This window comes from Oryzias latipes, chromosome 20, assembly GCF_053564925.1.
Source record: "Oryzias latipes strain Hd-rR chromosome 20, Olatipes_Hd-rR_3.1".
Lineage (NCBI taxonomy): Eukaryota > Metazoa > Chordata > Actinopteri > Beloniformes > Adrianichthyidae > Oryzias > Oryzias latipes.
In genome coordinates, this window is record NC_136256.1 from 1,958,511 (window position 1) to 1,979,963 (window position 21,453).

Sequence of the window (21,453 nt, forward strand, 5' to 3'; positions counted from 1 at the left end):
AGTACAGCTCTTTCTTTTTTTTTCACCACGCGTTTCCATGGTGACTCCAGAAATCGGCGATCTATTGAGAATGTCTTTATGTACCGTGCGTTAACCCAGGGTTACCAAGTCGAGCGTAATTACGCCAACTCATATCCGGTCTTTTGGAACCGACATACCCAGAGTAAGCAAGTTCAGGCGGATTTCAGCCAGAGTTCAGGCTTAAAGTCAGGCTAGTTTAAAAATGCTTCCTGGAATACCCCCCTGATCTACTGTTTGTGTCTCCTCCCCTTTTAAGTCCAAAACCAATCATCCTTTGATGACCTGTGGCGTTTTCTAGGACATAGTTTCTGCAGAGCAGCTGGAGTTCACTAGACAGTGGGCGGCAGTGGTGCAGCGGTAGGGCGGTCGACCCATGCTTGTAAGATAGCAGGTTCGATTCCCGCCTTGCCCGCCCATGTGTCAAAGTGTCCTTGGGCAAGACACTGAACCCCACCTTGCCTCTGGTGGGAGGTTGGCGCCAGTGTTCGACAGTGGAGCCGCCATCAGTGTGTGAATGTGTGTGTGCATGGGTGAATGGGACTGTGACTGTAAAGCGCTTTGGGTCTTCGTAAGAAGGTAGAAAGCGCTATATAAGTATACGCCATTTACCATTTTTACCATTTACCTCTGAGTTGTGGGCAGGACTGTTGGCTGGAAATAGGCCTGTGCTGATTTCCCATAAACACCTTCGTTTATTCTCTCCCACTAGCTTACAGCCCCTCACTCCTCAAGCTAATATTACTGGTGCAACAAAAAAGGCAGAAACATCAGAGCTGTCCATCTTTACAGTTCTGATCCAGATTCCAGCTCAGGCAAACAAAGACATTCATGGATCAGTTTGTCTGCAGGTGGATGATCAGAATGGAGTGGAGCAGGAAGACTGTGGCCTGTTTTTTGGAGCTCTTACATCACTGCTATAAGCTTTTCAAAGGGCATTTTTTAGGCTGCTCCTGATTCCCAGCGATTTAAATAAAGAAAAACTCAGAAATGAAATTTGAAGCTTAATTTTTTCCATAAATTACGGAAGCTCTGAGCTGCCACTGCGAAAAATATTTTTTGGAACAGCTTCTCGTAATAACGAGAAAGTATCTCGTTATAACGTGATACGTTTCTCGTAATAACGAGAAACGTATCACGTTATTACGAGAAACCTATCACGTTATAACGACATACTTTCTCGTAATAACGACATAGTTATTTACAGTAAAACGTCATCTTCTCGCGGGACATTTCATTCTCGTCTTGATGACCTGTGGGAAAAGATGGAGAATCAGCGGGAGCCTCTTTATTCCTTTTTAAGGGATAGAAATGTGTCAGAGGACAGAATTTCCACCATGAGGAATGACAAAGTAAGTTATACTTATGAAAAACATAGTGTACGTGAGTTTCATATCGATTTAATTTAGTTTTTTGTTACTGAATGAGCCTGCCGTGTACTGCGTAGACCTGAGACCAAGACCTCGTTAACTTAAGTATTGTAGTAGCTGCAAGGAAGCTCCTTAATCGGGCGGTTGTCAAACAGCTCTTTATTAATGTTTCTGTATCTCAGAACGGTAACAGCACGAACCAACAGGCACAGCGAGCTTCTTCTAACTCCAGCGACAACGTTCACCGAACGCACACGCACACACACCCACAGGTAGACCCCGCCCCCTCTCTCCCACCAGTCACCAGCCCACCGCTGATTGACACACACTGTGGTCTAGCATCTTGCAGAAAGAGGGGGGCGCCGGCCACCTGCAGCTCTGTCCAAACTCTGGGTCGTCACAGTATGTAATGTTTTAGAGTTGCAGGGTATAACTCTCTTCAGTATGGACGTGCTGTGTTAACTTCTTTTCAGTCAGACAACTCTTGCAGTAAGAAATATTTATTTGACATTTTTCCACATTCTTTAAGTTGGCATTCACATATTTTCGTTTGGCATAAGGCTCCGTTCAATTCCATAAAACTTCCATAAAATTTCCATAAAACTTTCGGGTAACAAAACCCCCCTTTACGGAGCCCACAGGTGGAAGCCGGGGAGGAGGGTGGGGCGAATGAGCGCTGAAGGTAAGAAAGAATGAACAACTGCGCACCTGGTTTAAATAGGACGCTGAGCATGTGAGTTAATTAACTGAACCGCCCTAGGGTATTTACCTGAAAAACACTGCAGCGAGTATCTGCCCGAAATACGATAAATCGTCATTTCAGTCAGACAACTCTTGCAGTAAGAAATATTTATTTGACATTTTTCCACATTCTTTAAGTTGGCATTCACATATTTTCGTTTGGCATAAGGCTCCGTTCAATTCCATAAAACTTCCATAAAATTCCATAAAATTTCCATAAAACTTTCGGGTAACAAAACCCCCAACACTAAAATCATCCAGAAGAAGAAAAGTGTGAATGTATAATCAGTGTGTAATAAAATGGGGTGTGTTCTCGGCAGCATTCCATTTTCATTTCATTTCCCAGTATGACTGCTATGTGTGACCCGGCACCATTGACCGTTTGGGCCGCCCCCGTTCGAGTACAGCGCCACGAAGGGAACATGCTATCTAGTGGATCTGCTATGTGTGACCCGGCACCATTGACCGTTTGGGCCGCCCCCGTTCGAGTACAGCGCCACGAAGGGAACATGCTATCTAGTGGATCTGCTATGTGTGACCCGGCACCATTGACCGTTTGGGCCGCCCCCGTTCGAGTACAGCGCCACGAAGGGAACATGCTAACTAGTGGATCTGCTATGTGTGACCCGGCACCATTGACCGTTGGGCCGCCCCCGTTCGAGTACAGCGCCACGAAGGGAACATGCTATCTAGTGGATTTGCTATGTGTGACCCGGCACCATTGACCGTTGGGCCGCCCCCGTTCGAGTACAGCGCCACGAAGGGGACATGCTATCTAGTGGATCTGCTATGTGTGACCCGGCACCATTGACCGTTGGGCCGCCCCGTTCGAGTACAGCGCCACGAAGGGGACATGCTATCTAGTGGATCTGCTATGTGTGACCCGGCACCATTGACCGTAGGGTCGCTCCCGTTCGTGGAAACCACTAGAGGAACATACTATCTGAAAGAGAGAGGGAAAGAAATAAAAGGGGAGCCAACATAAAATTACTTATACCTGATCTTAGAACGTAAGCTCACTTCCGCAAAACGCTGTGCAGAACTATAATTTAAACCGCCAAACAACCCGTATGATACACTAACTTAACAAACAATCCAAAGCTTCCGATGGCGTATGACATGCTTAACAGCAATTATTCAAACTTCTATTAAACTAAGAACAAGTTTGATGGCCATAAACTCTTCCATTTTGACAACTATATATACACGCGCTTAAGTAACATCCATTATTTCTAAGCTCCCAACGACAGTACCACGAACGAGCTTAATAGCCATAATTTTCTCCATCTGGCATACCAATTATAAGCGCTCAAGGAACATCCATATAAATGAGGTTCCATCCCAATATTAAGAACGAGTTCAACGCCCATATTTACTATGCTTCATTGGCATACTACAAACAAATGAGCTTAAGAACCAGATTCGAGCTCTGCGCATACTATGATACAACTTAGAGCAACCCAAATTTTGAGGCTTCCACCTGGCTATAATTTTCTTTTAACATCTATAATCGAAGAATTTACATTCATTCTGCGGTTGACATTGATTAATTAATTCAGTCAGAAGTGTCATTGGAATGCAGAGGAGGTCCAACGCCCCGTCACTTTCAGTGCAGCAATAGGTACGTCGAGCAGTCATCGTTGCAGCACCAGATCAAGGAATGCATGGGTGACATCATTTCCTGGAAACGGAGAAGCTGATCGGGGCGTAGGGGTTTGCAGGCTCAGGATGCGATGCATAGATAAAAACAAAGCAGTATTAGTCTTGACAAGAATATATAAATAACCCAGAAACTGATCAGTTTCAAAATGATTGAGCTAAATTAAATAACAGTGCTTTAAAAAAAAAAAAAAATCTGAGAAAGTGAAATTTAGTAGATAGTTAAGGTAAAGACCCATTGTGGATTTATCGCACCCTAGAAACCACCATAATTACAAATTCCAACAGTGAAATGATAGTGAAATATATGACCTGCACGAAATCTTAACACCAATTTTTTATATATTCCAATTATGAGAAAAGTAACCTTTGACAGTTTCAGAGGGACGCACCTTCAGGAGGCCATCGAGGAGTAGTAGATGGGAAGAGTAGCCAAGGAGATTTGTAGATGAGGAAGGTCAACATCCCACGTAGCAGAGGATTACAGCTCGGCTGGATTTGATGCCTTGTATTTGATATTAGTGGTTCTCAAATTTTTTAATTATCCAAGGGCGACTGGATACTGCAAAAGAGAACTTGAGAGCCATGAAGGATCATAGGTTTTGATAGTATTTTTGCTAGACTGAACCTTAAGCATTTAGAGGCAGAGTATAACAAGCCTCTAAATGGGGATGCATCTAGCAGAGTGTCATCTGCTTAAAAAAGGCAGATAGAAGACTGACTTGTGGACACAAGATTTAACTCTTGAACTAAGCTTGAGAGCGCAAGTGATATATTTCCTACGGTCAGGGTAGAAGGTGCTCAAGGTGTTATTTAAACATTAACCAAGTCAACCGATGACACAATACTATCATTCAATATTGAAACAGCCTTAATATAATCTCCAAGGATGAAATAACCGGACGACCCCTTAAGAACCATCAGAGCCGTAGATTCTGGCGGCCGGACAAACACAAACCATTCTTCTTAAATCCTTTTCCCCCAAACCAGAAGGCGCAGACTCAGGAGAACAAGTGGAGGGAGCCTGAAGACACAACAGGTATCACAAAACCACTCCAGGCATAGAGAGGGAAAGATCAAACGCAAAACACGAAAATCCAGAACAGGAACACGTGGCCCAGGATCGAACCACCCAGAACAAGAACACAAAATGAACGGATGACCATAGGACCAAAGCTACAGCAAATGTCAGGTGGCCCAATCATTGACGAATTATATCCAACCAGAATTTGAATAAACGACATGCTGCACAAAAGCTAGAGATGACATAATGGGGAGAGACAAGCGTCAATGAATCACCCAAATCTATAGAAGAAAAATAAATCCGGACGGGTGGAGGACCGTACATAATAGATAACGTGGAAACCCAATTTTGAAAATAAAGTTTTTCCACAGAGATTCAAAAGACCAGGGATACAGAGGAAAGCCGGCCACCAAGAAATCATCAATAACATGCAAAATGAAGGGCACCCATCGCCTACAAATATCCAGTACAGGGCGATAAAGTCGATTTTATGAGGACTGCCACGACAACGGAAAGGTAAACCGGCAAACACCTCGAGCGCCAACTGAAGGCCAAGAGACGCCACTGAGAGGCATAGAGGCAGAACAGTGAGACCATCAGTGACAGTCATCCTCAGCCTTATATCGCGTTCGGAGGAAAATCGTGGAGACAGCATGGGGAGCTGAAGAAAACATATACTAATCCTGAAGGCGCATGGGGAACCAGGCCACTGATGCCCAGAAGATGAACTGCGAGGCGCTAACAGGTCCAGATCAAGTCACGTCAACCTGAACACTTCCTAGGGGCCCCCTCAGTGGTGGCTTTGAAAACGATGCTGTGGAAGAATCCATCACATAGAACCCACAACCTCCAACCAAACTAGAGAGAGAATAACAAATTAACTGTCCAGCCGAGAAAACAAGGCCGCGACGAGACCGACACACCCACTAATGCGGCCGACGCAAGTCCCTGAGGACAGGGCAGGACCCACTGGGGTACACAGAGCGGGGAAAAAACAGGCGGAGCAGAACCAGATGCAGAATGTGCGGGGGCAATGAACGAGGATCGCTGAGTGAATAAAATGAGCCATAGACGCTGCATAAGAGAGACCAATCATAGGGAAAAATGTCCACAGAGCAGAGACGGGTCCAAGAGAAACTGATTCACATTCCGACCAACCAGCAGCTACAACAACGAAGGAAACAAACAGAAGAACCGCCACAATAATAAAGCCAGCATCAAATTAAATATAAGATTTACACACAGCTCCCAAAGAACAAAACAGCAACAGAAAACAAATGCTAAAAGCCATGATAAATTCAGCCAGCATGAGAAACCTGTCCAAACGAGGACTGGCAGTCTTCACAACCACAGAAAGGACCCCACAACCCCTGAAAAAACAACCGGACGACGCAGAACTACGCAGCAGAAAAGGAATCAGAAGTGCATCATGAAGGACCCGGAGTCAAAACTACAATTCCCAGGGTCCTTAGGGGCGTGACGTCACCGAAGTAAACAGGAAGTGAGACGCAGCCATAGAAAACTACACGGGAAAAGTACCTCACGACGCTCACCGTGGATAATTGGGGTGACCACGGCAGACGAGAAGACCCGGACTACTCCTGATCGGGGGGCACGGACATCCCGAACATCGCGGAAAGCACACCCCTTGCAGATGCACGCGACCGCGGCGAAACGAACGCGCTGTGCGCCGTCAGCCGCCCGCGGATCGGAGGAGAAATTAAGGAGAGCAGACGCGGCGAAACGAAAACCCCACATCAGAAAGATGGGGATCATCCATCCGAAGGACGGGGAAACACAGCAAGATGCCGAAAGAGACGGAGACCCGCGGCCTCGGAGACCGGCGAAGAATGAGCGCTGAAGGTAAGAAAGAATGAACAACTGCGCACCTGGTTTAAATAGGACGCTGAGCATGTGAGTTAATTAACTGAACCGCCCTAGGGTATTTACCTGAAAAACACTGCAGCGAGTATCTGCCCGAAATACGATAAATCGTCATTTATTAACATAACTGGTAGCAATCGCTTTTAACAGAAGGCTTCGTGCTTCGTTCATATCCCATAATGCATTATTCTTATTGTCAATACATCTTTACCGTAACGGAGATGCATTCGAGTGCAGTAGGATAAACGTATATCAAAATATTACAAAGTACACCTCGATTAATGCTGTTATCCTAAGCTAATCATAGCGTATACTTTTATCCTGCAGAAATGACGAGTTGAGGATGATTATTTACAATTTATTAGGTGTCAACATCAAGCAGTTAATGTAGAACTTTATGTTGATAGCATTCATGAGCAAGTGAGTGAAAACTATTTTATTATTGGCTTCATCATAACATAAGAAGCCATGCCAACTAGTTATGTTTGATATTATGTGTAAAAACCACAACTGGAGCAAAAGCGCGTCCTGGTGGTGTGATGCACGTATACGTTCGCTTTTTTGACGCGCTGGAGAGGAACAGGATGATGGCTGTATCAATAATCCGCCAAAAGATGCAGAGAAAACAAGGTTCTATTTTACGTTTTGGAATGCATACTTATTTGAATTAATATTTAAACTCTTAAAATTCACAGTGCCTATTTTCAAGCAACTTTAAATTTTGAAGACTTGAACTTCTGACATTTCTTTCAAAAACAAAGGCAAACTTTGTGTGAAGCTTAACGTGTAGAAAAGTTCAGTAAAATCACTTATTTAAACTGTTATTTAAAAAAGAAAAAAACATAGCACCAATAATTTTGTTGTTTTTACAGATCGACATCTCTGAGGCTGGACGTGGATGATGGCCACAGAAACACTACCTGAAGATTTTGAGAGGATTAAGAAAACCTACTGACTGACTTCCTTCATGGATGCAGATAGAGGACATTTGCATTCTCTAATTAAAGTGTACTTTTCAATGGGGTTAAACCATAGAGAAATACTGCTTTCACTCAGCGCTGTTGATAGAATAATAATCAGCCTTCGGACTCTTCGAAGAATCTTGTCAACACTGAGACTTCACAGAAGAAAAAAAACAAAGTGACGTTCTTGACATTGCATTATTTCTTATTGGACAACTGCAGACTTATGGTCAACTTAATGGATACAAACTGCAACATCTTAGATGTATACAGGAGGGATTTGTTGTCACCCAGAACACAGTGAGACAGTTAATCAAAATTCTGGATCCCAGAGGTGTTGAGTTGAGACAACGTAATCGTCTCCGTCGTCGACTGTATTGTAATCCTGGACCAAACTTTATTTGGCATGTGGACTCTTATGATAAACTGAAACCATATGGAATTTGTCTGAATGGGGCTGTGGATGGGTTTTCCAGAATGGTTATCTGGCTTCATGCATACTCTACAAACAGTAATCCTAAAATTATTGCTGGATATTTCATTTCAGAAGTTGAGAAAAGAGGTGGTACTGCAGCCAGAGTCCGTACAGACATGGGGACAGAGAACGGTACAATGGAAGACATTCAAAGATTTTTACGCCTTGATAATGATGACAGCTTTGCCAGAAATTGCTTCATTTTAGGATCCAGCACCCACAATCAGCGAATAGAGAGCTGGTGGGCTTTCTTAAGGAAACACCATGCACAGTACTGGATTAACGTTTTTCAAAAACTGAAGGATTCAGATGATTTCACTGGGGACTTCTTGGACAAGCAGCTGATTCTTTTCACCTGTTTGAAGATCATTGAGGTGTGTACATGTATTTGAGAGAGAAAATAATATATGATAAGGATATGCTTTAAAATAAGGGATATGTAATGTATAAACATGTTTGTTTTTGCTTCCCTTTCAGGAAGAGCTTCAAAATGTTGTTCATTTATGGAACACTCACATCATTCGTCAGAGCAGAAATGCGATTGCTCCAAGTGGCCGACCATGCATGATGTATACCCTCCCGCAGCTTTTTGGTGGACAAGATTATTTGAAGCAAGTTTCCGAGCAAGCAGTGGCAACTTGCAAAGCACATTGTCTTCAGAGGGGACCAGACACATGTGATGAAACCGTCTTCTCACTATCCTGCCTCCCGATGGCAGAAAACTTTCTTCATGCACCGACCACACCAAATGAAGCAATTGAACTGTATCTATTTTTAAGAGCTTCCATACGTTCAAACCTGTCAGACGTGTAACACTGGTTCAAATCAACAGTTTCTTGCTTTCTTTACAATCAACTTCTGCGTACTCATAATTGGTGTCATGTTGTCCTTTCATGCACCTTCATATATTTTGTTTACAGAACTTGAAACTTTTTGCTGTTGTGTATGACTGAAAAAATGCTATGACATAAGAGTAGTGGAATGTTAGTAAGATATGGATCTAGGTTTACTCAGTTTTCTCATAAATGTGTAAGATATTTAGATATGTAAATTCTACATAATATACATTTAAGTGTACATGTTGGAGAACAATTTAGAAAATGTCATTAAAAATGTTAAATCTATAATACAGTACACAACCTATTCAAATTTGGTCCAATTTATAAACCACACCCCACCTCTATGGAGAGAAATTAGACTCAGTCGGATTTGTGCGTGCGTAATACTTGATTTGTGCGTTAATTAGGATTTGTGTATGCATATTCTTGCTTTGTGCGTTTGTAAATTAGGATTTGTGCATAAATTTGGATTTGTGCGTGATTTGTTACTCACATAATACGTTTTGTGTATAGGTTAAAAAAATATAAAATGAAGAAAATACAAAATGCAATTTACGTATGCACAAATTAAGATTACAACAGCTTGAAACTACTTACACACACACATCTTTAAAAAACACGCACGAATCCCTTGTTACGCACACACGAAGCCAAAGTTACGCACGGATCTACCGTGAGACTCTTTTCACGTCTCACAAATTCGTCCGTAAATGCTGCGTTTAAATACCAGTGGAATGCTCGGTCATTAGAATTTTCCCATCAGCCTTCCCTTCTAAACGTATTTCCTTCAGTGGGTTTAGCAGGGCTCAAAAAAACTTTAAAGGAAAATAAAAATTATTATCTGAGAATATGACGTTCAATTTTAAACGCTAATATATATATTAAAAGTATATTATTCTCCGAGACACCGAATTGATACAAACTGCGTGACAGGAACGACCAGTAGGAGGCACTTGTTTTTTTTTCCGGAAAAATCAAAGGCAGTCAGACTGAGAGAGTCACGGGAAGAATGGCGGCCCATCTCGGTGGTCGGCGCCCCGAAGTAAGTAGCCTCTATGTTCAACACTAACATCTACTGTCTTCATGTATTGATTGAGTCATTGTCTGGATACGTTTAGAAGGGAAGGCTGATAGGAAAATTCTAATGACCGAGCATGCCACTGGTATTTAAAGTGTGGGTGACATGGCCTATTTTAATAAGCCAAAATATAGTAAATAGTTTCTATTTCATGTTGCGATTGTTTTTAATATTTTTCGAAAAAGAATAAATAGCGAAAAACGCAATATAAACAACGAGGACGGCCGCCGGCTTCACGCATTCCGCCGAATTCGCGCCGCCCTGTTTGTGACGTAACGAAAGGAAGACAAGGAAGACAACATGGCTAGCACCGATAGCGAAGCACAGAGTGATGCTACCGTCTCTATTAGCGATTTATCATCAGATGAACAGAAAGATGAAGAGGAAAGTTGCGGAGATTATCATGATGATGAGTCACTTTTGCAACCGTATCGATTCGAACCCTTTTGCGAAAGTGAGGAGGATATAGCAGAAAGTAGTAGGTCTAGTGATCATGCCGATGACGATAGCCAGCATGAAGATTCGGCTAGACTCCAGTAAGTCTAAAAAATGTATAAAATAAAATTAAATTACTCACGGTACCGGCACCTCAAAAGCAAAAGAAAAAAAACGTTGCAGGCCTGTTGCTTCTCTTGCAAAACATTGAGTGCGTTGAAATACTCCAGTTGGATCCAAGGACAACAGAAAACACGACTACTTCGCCTCAATGTGATCCATCGTGATGCACACTAGCTTAGCAGCCTCCGCTCCCGACTCCAGCGCCGTCCTCTCCGACCCAGAAAACGGCTCGCTCGCTTCCAGCTCACCCGCCTTTCCTCGACTCAGAAGCCAAGATCCTCCTCCCAACTCTCCGTTCAAAATTCTTCGTTTGTGTCCCGGTTTTTGTCCCTTCGAAAACGCAGACTTCTCTCCTGCAGATCTGGAGGGAAAAATCCTTCGCCGTCCACCTTCTTGAACTTTCCCCTTTTCAGCAGCGTTTCTTGTTTTGGGAATTTTATACACAGATACACTTTCACTAGATGTATTGCTACATCCAGCTGCCACACAACGACTTGGCATGTTGATGATTAACAGATTTAAACACGAGAGAAACGAAGACTACCTGTTTTGTTTACATGCTGTCCGAAGCGGAACTGCGAAAGTCAACGCCTTTCATGACGTCACAGGTCATATCGGGTTCACTTCCAGCCTGCGCTCTAGCGGCAGATCCAAATCTCTGATTCCTTCGAAAGATGTCTATTATTCATATGCTTCGGATTTTTTTCGACGCGAACTATTGGTATCAATAGAATCAGCGTTTAAAGGGCTTTTTTATTTGACAAAGTTGTTCAAAGCATGGCATCCACACTTTAAACGCAGCACTTACGGACGAATTTGTGAGACGTGAAAACAGTCTCACGGTAGATCCGTGCGTAACTTTGGCTTCGTGTGTGCGTAACAAGGGATTCGTGCGGGTTTTTTAAAGATGTGTGTGTGTAAGTAGTTTCAAGCTGTTGTAATCTTAATTTGTGCATACGTAAATTGCATTTTGTATTTTCTTCATTTTATATTTTTTTAACTTATACACAAAACGTATTATGTGAGTAACAAATCACGCACAAATCCAAATTTATGCACAAATCCTAATTTACAAACGCACAAAGCAAGAATATCCATACACAAATCCTAATTTACGCACAAATCAAGTATTACGCACGCACAAATCCAACTGAGTCTTATTTCTCTCCATACACCTCAGTAAATACATAAAATATACTTTTCATTATGTCTAACACAACAACTATCCTTAAAGTTCTCTGTACCTGGTGACTGAGGTCAGTTTTAAACTGATAACTAATCTGGAAATGCAGCTATGATAAAAAGTTGAAAAATCAAGGACTCATTATGTTGAATGTGTAATGTTTTAATCATCACAAAATAAACAATTTGGGTGATCAAACCAACAATTTTGTTCTTTTCCTCATAACATTCAGAAATGTTGCTACATGTGCTTTGACATGGTAAACAAAATGTTCATTTAACAAGTGCTCTAAAATGTCCTATTGGGAGGAGGTTCTCTCCATCAAAGTGCAAAACTGTAGAGCAGATATGTTTTAAATCTGAAAAACCAAATCTCAAAAGTGAACATGAGAAACTTCACATACATTAAAAACGAGTACAAAAATAAATACTTTTGTTGTGAACCAGGACATCATTGTGCTTAATGCACATCAAACCAGAAAGGAATATAACATATAATACTGCCCTGTAAAAAGAAAAAAAGATATGTAGATGCATTCTTCTTTTTATGAACAGTGTTAATGTTACCTCAAATGCTCGTCTTTCACAGTATTCTTTTAACCAGTCTTCCTTCTCAATAAGTGATTCTTTTCCATTGGCATCAATAACAAAAACTGTTGAATATGAATTTTACAGTGTTACATCGCATTTGTACATTCTCCTGATATTGTCTCTATTCTTACTTCAAATAAAAAAAACTTCTTTTGGAATATATTACATAGTAATAACCAAAACGTTACCAAAACACTTTAGATTTATTTGTGCACATTTCTGTTATTTCTGTGAAACATTTCAACATAAAAAAAAGATTTCAACAGGCACCTTATTTTTAATATTACGCAATGTTCATAACATAGCAGCTGTTGCTGCTCAGTATATTGTCGAGCTCCACACGCAGCTCTGGGAAGGACAAGTATGTCCAAGGTAGCTCCAGAACTGGACCACATGTATGTGCTACTAGCCGCCGTGCTACTCCATCTAAGGGTGTGAAGAGAACTTCGATTTTAGTAACACAAAGCACATCTGAGCCAGTTGTAAATCGCAGAAACCTTCTGAGACCTGCCTGATCAAGTCCTCTGATGTACTGCTGTAAGTACCTCAGACTCTGGCTCTCAGCTTGTGTAGTAGGATTAGCATCTAATAATTTCAGAACCTTTCTTGCTGTAGGTTTCATGTTTTCATACATTTCTTGAATTTTTAGTTGGCTCTTGAAGACATGTGCAAATGTTGTTCTTGCAACTTCTGACATTTTATCAAGAGCATATTTTGGCTGTTGAATGATCAGCTTATGTGCAACATTTAAAAGCACAGCTTTCAAGTTTTCTCTTGTTGGGATAAATTTAGCAGCCACACGATCTAATAAATCAAGCAGTTCCTCATGCTCTTCACCAAGAAGATCCTCCAGCAAAGCCTTGTTCACAAGATCTCTCTCTTCTGGACTGATGTAAAAGAGGAGTGACTCAAATAGCAAGTCAGGTGACACCAAGTGCTCACCAAAAACCAGCGCCACTGTGAAAGCTGGTGCAAGGCGGCTTGGGAAATAGCCATGGTCTAGGAACCCCTTTACAAGGATCCGTCCAACAGATTTCCATTCTTCCTCCTGCCACTTTGGGGAAAGTAATGGAACTCTCATGTCTTGCCCTTCAGCAGCACTGTCTAAAAACTCTGTCCAGAAAGCAGAATAGACATCTCTAGAAACTCCATCTGCATCTGCTCCTATTTCATCGATAAAACTAAATTTTAAAGGACAGGTGAGCAAGCTGGGATCTTTGAACTGTGTTATCAGTTCATCCATAAGCATTGTCCTATGAAGTTTAATGTTAACATTAATCATGTCATATCCGGACAGCTCAGTATTACTGTGTGCTTCATTATCTGATGAAGTCATACTAGGTATGTGGGACACAGAGGTAGATGCAGGCTGCTCAGTAACACTGGATGTAGATGGCACATCACTGGTTGTGATATTGCTTTGACTTGCCAGCTCAAGGGCAGAAGAAGGAATAAGAAGAACTGCCGAGTCTCCTTCATAACTTGACAAAATAGACACAGCAGATGGTGGGAGCATAAGTACGGTGGCCCTGAAGTGCAAACCATTCAACAAATCACTCGATACAAAAACATTTTTAAGATCACAGCAACAATTTAAAAAGCGTATTACATTTTAGAAAACAAAACAAAATTTCAGAAACCAAAACATAAAAAAAGAAAAAAAGATTTCAGAAAACAAAATTAATTTCCAGAAAAAAAAAAGAAATATTACAAAATGAAAACATTTCAGAAAAAAAATTAATTTCCAGAAAACAAAATGAATAAAAAAATGAAAACATTTCAGAAAAACAAAATGAAATATTAAAAAATGAAAAACATTTCAGAAAAAAAATGAAATATTAAAAAATGAAAAACATTTCAGAACACAGAATGAATTTCCAGAAAACAAAACGAAATCTTCAAAAATGAAAAACATTTCCAAACCGGAAGAAGCAGGTACTATGGGACAACGCTGATTGGATGATGATGTTTGTCAATCATTTGAACTGAAAAGTATTTTAAATGAAGCGATGACGGATTTTATCGTCCAAACAACAATGTACCATGATAATTCCCGTATTTCCCATTTACATATTAAATCAAAAATGCAGCAAACAGATAATGAAGGTTTAAATTCTTTTTTGAATATTTCGTCTGAAGCAGAACGGTCACCCGGAAGTAGTTTGTGTAGATGACGTCCGTTCTGCAGGTAAACAAAGAAAGGGACGGTAAAACGTTAACATAAACTTTAATCTTTGAATATTTAGCGGATGTGATGACAGAACGCACACAGAAATATCAACACCAACCAGGTTTACAAATGTTTCAAAATGTCGTGAGAGGATTCTGTCTGAAGCAGCAGCTGCGAAGAAACGGGTGTTAAAGACGGCGCACATCAGGAAATGCAGTCCCGCCATCCACAGATAAGGTATGGAGGCACATTTGTTTGATCTAATAAATGTAGCGTTAAACGTGATTTCTAGGTGGGTGTTTACAGACAGATCCAAGATCCTTCAGTCATACGTTAATGACAGGTTACCTCATCAGCTGGAGAGGGGGGGTCACGTGGGCAGGATTCTCAGACAGGTGTACCAGCAGCATAAATCAGCAAAGCTGTCAGGTAAACTGCAGCAGTTTGTGACTCAGAATAACATTTATGAATGCTTCTTATTCACACTATTAAGATCTGTGACTTTAGATTGTGTCAGTGCACAGAAACATGACAGTAAATGACTGGATGTGCACATCATCAGACATGTAAAGGTGTGTAACTAACGGTGGCAAAGTCTGTAGTGTAAAATAAATCTTTAAAAAAAACGTTTTAGTCTTTCAGGCAGAGGAGTACGACAGAGTTTTAGGGCCACGGTGAGGAAAAAAAATTCTGGCCAACGTGGCGAGATTAAAGTCGTCATGTCGACTTTAATCTCGCCATGACGAGAAAAAACTCGACACAAAGTTTCGAGAAAAAACTCGTCTTGTCGAGATAAAAGTCGAAATAAAGTTTCGAGATTGCTCGCGAGAGAAAAAAACTCGTAAATTTACGAGATGATTGTGGAAGTGAGCCTGCAGAGCAGCAGGTGAACACCGCGCAGCAGCAGATCAGACCGACTAAACTTTGTTGAACAGGTGAGCTGAATGTTTATTGATAATGTTCCAAATGTCTGGAGGCTCATTTGATTGATTTACGATTCATTAAAGTTTTATTTATTGATGGTTGGTTTGCAGGATCACTGCAGCCCGATGATGAAGCCATCGGTATCCCTGCAGCTGTTCACTTGAATCCTTTCTTCCTCCACCAAGGACCAGATCTCTATGTTTGTGCGACGCTTCCGTCTGAGGAGCAGCACTTTTTTGCCTATTTCAACGTTGTAATGCTAATATAACAGACTATTTTCATTCATCTTTGTTTTTGAATGATCAAACGGGTCGCTTCATCTGCAGCAGTGGGCGTATGTAACACTGTTTACTTCCGCATTGGTGATCGGATGACAGATTCATGACGTAATGTGACAGATGAACTTCAGGGTGTGTGAATGAAAAGGAGAATAAAGGCTGCAGCGATCCTCTACACCCAAACGTTTCTCTGAGCTCCTTATTTTACAGATGAAAGTCCGCTTTACTGACACTGAACAATACACCGAACCCCGGAAAGGCGGCTCCACTGACAATAATCTGATTTTGAGTCGCCAAAAGACTCAGAATCTCTTTGTTTTAAACCTATAATCCGGAAATAAAGCTTCACAAAAGGCTCCACATATTTCATCTTCAAGCTAGGCTCCGATAAACAGACAACTTCGGGGTTTTCTCCTTGTTAATCTATGACTTTTTCCCGTAAGTTTACGAGTTTTTATCTCCTAATAAAATTACTTTTTTTTTGGTGGCCATAAAACTCTGTCGTAAACTCTTAAATACAAAGCCACTAGCTCACTAACATTAGCCATAACACTGAATACTCCTGAAAGACTCAGCTTCACTGCTGTCGCGCAACATTGCGACTTTAATCTCGAAACTTTATTTCGACTTTTATCTCGACACGACGAGTTTTTTCTCGAAACTTTGTGCCGAGTTTTTTCTCGTCATGACGAGATTAAAGTCGACATGACGTCTTTAATCTCGTCACGTTGGCCAGAATTTTTTTTCCTCACCGTGGCCCTAAAACTCCGTCGTAGAGGAGGAATACCAAATTGTTTTAGAATGTATTTTTTATAAGACTGAAATAATGTATTTTATTCTGAGTTTGGTGTTTTGACCCCTCCCTAATGAATTTCTGGTTTAACCCATTTTCTCCTCATTTTGATGAACTCAACTTTTTCCTGAATGAAAGATGAACGGTAGCCGATGTTTTTCTGTCAGGGATTTTTAATTTATTAATTTATTTCTGTCAGGGATTTCAATGGAGCTGGAGTCCAGTGCAGAGGAAGCTGCAAGCATGTACGAGCAGGAACTGGCGTTCCTTACCTGTGCATCTTCCTCTGGATGTGATGCTGAGCAGCAATGTGGACAAAACTTCCCTGACATGACTCTTTTTGATATAGGTGTTAAGCACAAACAGACTTTTCCCAGATGCATTTTTTCCTCTAATAAATGTGACTGACAGGTACGCTGAGTAAATGCTGAATGTAAACGGAACATTTGATTGACTGCGTGAAGAAGCCCATAAAGGAAAATCCACAACTGTTTCTTTGTTTCTGTTATTGAATAACGTATTCATGTTAAGTTTTCAATAAATATACTGCATTGTTATGAAACAAATTTGTTTATTTTCATATCCATTATTACAATCCTCACATCAGCATTCAGTTTTTTCAGTGACAAAAAAACATTTCTAAACAACAGCTTTGAAAATCAAACATCATCTTTGTTAATAAAGCTTTAAAACCTAAAATGGTAAACATGGAAAAACTCCTAAATGAAGCAAGTCTAATATGAACATTTTAAACTGGAGTTTTGCTTAAAGGAACATTAAGTTGTTTGGAGTTGTACAAGTGTTTGATGCGATTCCTCAGATGTGATTTCCAGATCATCAGCCCGACGCTAAAGCCAGGAATTGTGCTTCGTTTTTCACTCCCCACTGCATCATTTACAACTAATCAGGCTTATGCAGCAGGTTAAAGACTTTTTTTAAAAAGGACCTGCAACTTAAAAAAAAAAAAATTAGATATTAAGGTTAAATAATATTTATTGATTACATTTCACATAAATCATGGTGACTTGCCTGTACACTGCACAATGATATGAATGACTTTAGTCTTCTTGTATTCCCATGTAGAGCTGCCATCTGTTCTTCTGCAGCACAAACCTTTCTGGAACTTCGCTTTGAGAAACTTCACCTGCAGAAATATCACATGTTAATTCAATTAAGTATTTTATAAACTTTAAAGTTCATTTTTAAGTTTCAGTATATGTGTATATGCATGGTTCAAAAATATACAATGCACTTAAATATTATTTCCCATAAGAACTTGTTTACTGATTTCAGTCTTAAAGTCGATTTTTAGCAACACTGATGCCATATAATTACTGTAATTACTGTATAAATCACAGAATCAGGCTGGCTCTGAGCTTTTTCTCTCATGTTGTCACCGAAAACGGGAACGGCTATCATGTGAAGACGGTTCGTCTCCATCGGGTTCTTTTTGCGCATGCGCAAGATAAAAAGAAATTATCTTTTCAAAGCAGCACTTTAACATCCTAAAATTAACATCCTTAGAGACATGTGACTGACAAAAGAAAAGATCACAGAATTGATTCTTACCTAAAGATGATTGACAGCGTGAACCTCGCAGCCGTAGACATTAGCGCACAGCGTTCAAAGTAAAAGTGCTCACAAACTACTTCCGGGTGACCGTGTGTCAGGCGAAATGTTAAAAAAATAATTTTAAAGTTCATTAACAGTTTGCTGCATTTTTTATTTGATATATAAATGGGAAATACGTGGATTATTATAGTACATTGTTGTTTGGACGATAAAATCCGTCATCGCTTCATTTAAAATACTTTTCAGTTCAAATGATTGACAAAAATCATCATCCAATCAGCATTGTCCCATAGTACCTGCCTCTTCCGGTTTGGAAATGTTTTTCATTTTTGAAGATTTCGTTTTGTTTTCTGGAAATTCATTCTGTGTTCTGAAATGTTTTTACATTTTTTAATATTTCATTTTTTTTCTGAAATGTTTTTCATTTTTTAATATTTCATTTTTTTTCTGGAATTTTTTTTTTACTGAAATGTTTTTCATTTTTTAATATTTCTTTTTTTTCCTGGAAATTAATTTTGTTTTCTGAAATGTTTTTTTTTTGTCATTTTTGTTTTTCAAGTTTTGGTTTCTGAAATTTTGTTTTGTTTTCTAAAATGTAATGCTGCTTTTTAAATTTTTTTTTTTTTTTAATTGTTGTTGTGATCTTAAAAATGTTTTTGTATCGAGTGATTTGTTGAATGCTTTGCACTTCAGGGCCACCGTACATAAGAGCAGGTTCAGGCTCTTCAGTGGAGGTAGCTATCGTTGGTGCAGAGTTGTTTGAGACAAACTGGTTCACAGAACTTAAGTTCAGGGTGGCTGAAGTAAGATTAAGACTCACAGATTCCCCTTCATCACTTGATGAAATGGGCAGAGTGTCTTCCAGTTGCCATGCCAGAGGTTCACCAGTGTGAGGACCTATCAGGACCTCTGAGAAGTTAGATGAATATGAGGACCTGTTTTCATCCTCTGGCTCATCGTGGTCCATGCGGTCATCTGGAATACTGATTTCTGGGATTCTTGATTCCTTCCGTTCTCTTGTGCAAAGATAAAATCTTAACGTTCCCATTTTTAGCAGGGAATAAAGTTCTCCTACTGTGGTGTTTTCATCTAATACTGCATCCTCTTGATAATCTAAAATATCAAAAGTAAAATCCTCCAGTTGTCCCTTTTTAGATCTTCCATTTGGAAAAAATAGTTCCTTTGCAATGCTTAAAATGTCAGCCTTTTTTGCTTCCTTTGGCAAATCTATTCTCCTTGTTCCACCTCCATTTTTCTTGCGTAGCTGCTTTCCTTCGCGTATCCATCCTAACTCAACCTTTCTGGTCTTTCTCACAGCCAGCTTGTTGTTCTTCAAATATGCCCTTGGATGTGTTTGAGTTGTATCATGTTCTCCATGGTCAGGGCCTTCTGGTTGTGTGTCAAATCCCATCTTTCTTTTTAGTTTTTGAAGCAATGACTGGCGTGCATCTCTCACCTTTCTTTTTATATTCAGAGCAAAACCTTCGTGTGGCAATCCTGTCACCGTAGATTGGAACGTAGGTGGCCAAGCTGTCATCATCCATGCTTCCAATAACTGATATGTCAATCTACAGAAACAATTTATTATTAGTTATTCATGGTAAAAGTAATTGTTTTAAACTGGACTAAACAGTAGTTTACTGTACCTTAAAAAAAAGTAGGATTGTATACGCAACATATTCATCAAGAAGCATCAAGACAGTTTGTGACTATCTGGAGCTACACTACGTGCATCACACCACCAGGACGCGCTTTTGCTCCAGTTGTAGTTTTTACACATAATATCAAACATAACTAGTTGGCATGGCTTCTTATGTTATGATGAAGCCAATAATAAAATAGTTTTCACTCACTTGCTCATGAATGCTATCAACATAAAGTTCTACATTAACTGCTTGATGTTGACACCTAATAAATTGTAAATAATCATCCTCAACTCGTCATTTCTGCAGGATAAAAGTATACGCTATGATTAGCTTAGGATAACAGCATTAATCGAGGTGTACTTTGTAATATTTTGATATACGTTTATCCTACTGCACTCGAATGCATCTCCGTTACGGTAAAGATGTATTGACAATAAGAATAATGCATTATGGGATATGAACGAAGCACGAAGCCTTCTGTTAAAAGCGATTGCTACCAGTTATGTTAATAAAAGAAGTTAACACAGCACGTCCATACTGAAGAGAGTTATACCCTGCAACTCTAAAACATTACATACTGTAACGACCCAGAGTTTGGACAGAGCTGCAGGTGGCCGGCGCCCCCCTCTTTCTGCAAGATGCTAGACCACAGTGTGTGTCAATCAGCGGTGGGCTGATGACTGGTGGGAGAGAGGGGGCGGGGTCTACCTGTGGGTGTGTGTGCGTGTGCGTTCGTGAACGTTGTCGCTGGAGTTAGAAGAAGCTCGCTGTGCCTGTTGGTTCGTGCTGTTACCGTTCTGAGATACAGAAACATTAATAAAGAGCTGTTTGACAACCGCCCGCCTAAGGAGCTTCCTTGCAGCTACTACAATACTTAAGTTAACGAGGTCTTGGTCTCAGGTCTACGCAGTACACGGCAGGCTCATTCAGTAACAAAAAACTAAATTAAATCGATATGAAACTCACGTACACTATGTTTTTCATAAGTATAACTTACTTTGTCATTCCTCATGGTGGAAATTCTGTCCTCTGACACATTTCTATCCCTTAAAAAGGAATAAAGAGGCTCCCGCTGATTCTCCATCTTTTCCCACAGGTCATCAAGACGAGAATGAAATGTCCCGCGAGAAGATGACGTTTTACTGTAAACAACTATGTCGTTATTACGAGAAAGTATGTCGTTATAACGTGATAGGTTTCTCGTAATAACGTGATACGTTTCTCGTTATTACGAGAAACGTATCACGTTATAACGAGATACTTTCTCGTTATTACGAGAAGCTGTTCCAAAAAATATTTTTCGCAGTGGCAGCTCAGAGCTTCCGTAATAAATGTCCTCCATCATGAGAAATTCCTGATTTCAAGCTTTTGAAAAGATTTTCAACATGTCCAACTGCGTAAACTTCTCTGAAAAGATTTCTAAAATGACTGCGATTATAGTTGACATAATAGAGTTTTAAATGTTCAACTTGAGAAGTTTCATTTGGTGTGAGGGCAGACAATCTCGATGAGCCAATCATTGGTCTTGTTGTTACACCTCAGTTACAGGGACACAGTGATTGGTCGAAATGCATTTTGGGTATGTGTGATGCATGATGGGATATTGCTCACAGCCATGTTTGTAATGCTAAATGTTAAAAGATAAGTCCAGTAGGCGAAGCAACCAGCTTAATCTTATATTTCTGATTT

General features: G+C 40.3%; 3 long non-coding RNA genes across 4 annotated transcripts; 2 read left to right on the top strand and 1 right to left on the bottom strand.

Moving 5' to 3' along the window:
• The first annotated feature begins 1,229 nt into the window (after positions 1–1,229).
• LOC110016976 (uncharacterized) lies at positions 1,230–8,985 on the top strand. Of its 2 annotated transcripts, XR_013651886.1 has the most exons (4): positions 1,230–1,370; positions 7,569–8,265; positions 8,341–8,507; positions 8,611–8,985. It is a non-coding gene; the product is annotated as an uncharacterized LOC110016976 (long non-coding RNA). The 2 variants fall into 2 exon arrangements; XR_002872415.2 differs by having other exon boundaries at positions 7,569–8,507.
• A 6,232-nt stretch (positions 8,986–15,217) lies between these two features.
• LOC144988102 (uncharacterized) lies at positions 15,218–15,940 on the top strand. The gene is made up of 2 exons (XR_013651888.1): positions 15,218–15,486; positions 15,586–15,940. It is a non-coding gene; the product is annotated as an uncharacterized LOC144988102 (long non-coding RNA).
• A 1,157-nt stretch (positions 15,941–17,097) lies between these two features.
• Positions 17,098–18,575, bottom strand: LOC144988101 (uncharacterized). Its single transcript, XR_013651887.1, has 2 exons — positions 18,116–18,575; positions 17,098–17,690 (listed from the first exon to the last, which is right to left on the bottom strand). It is a non-coding gene; the product is annotated as an uncharacterized LOC144988101 (long non-coding RNA).
• Positions 18,576–21,453: the final 2,878 nt, after the last annotated feature.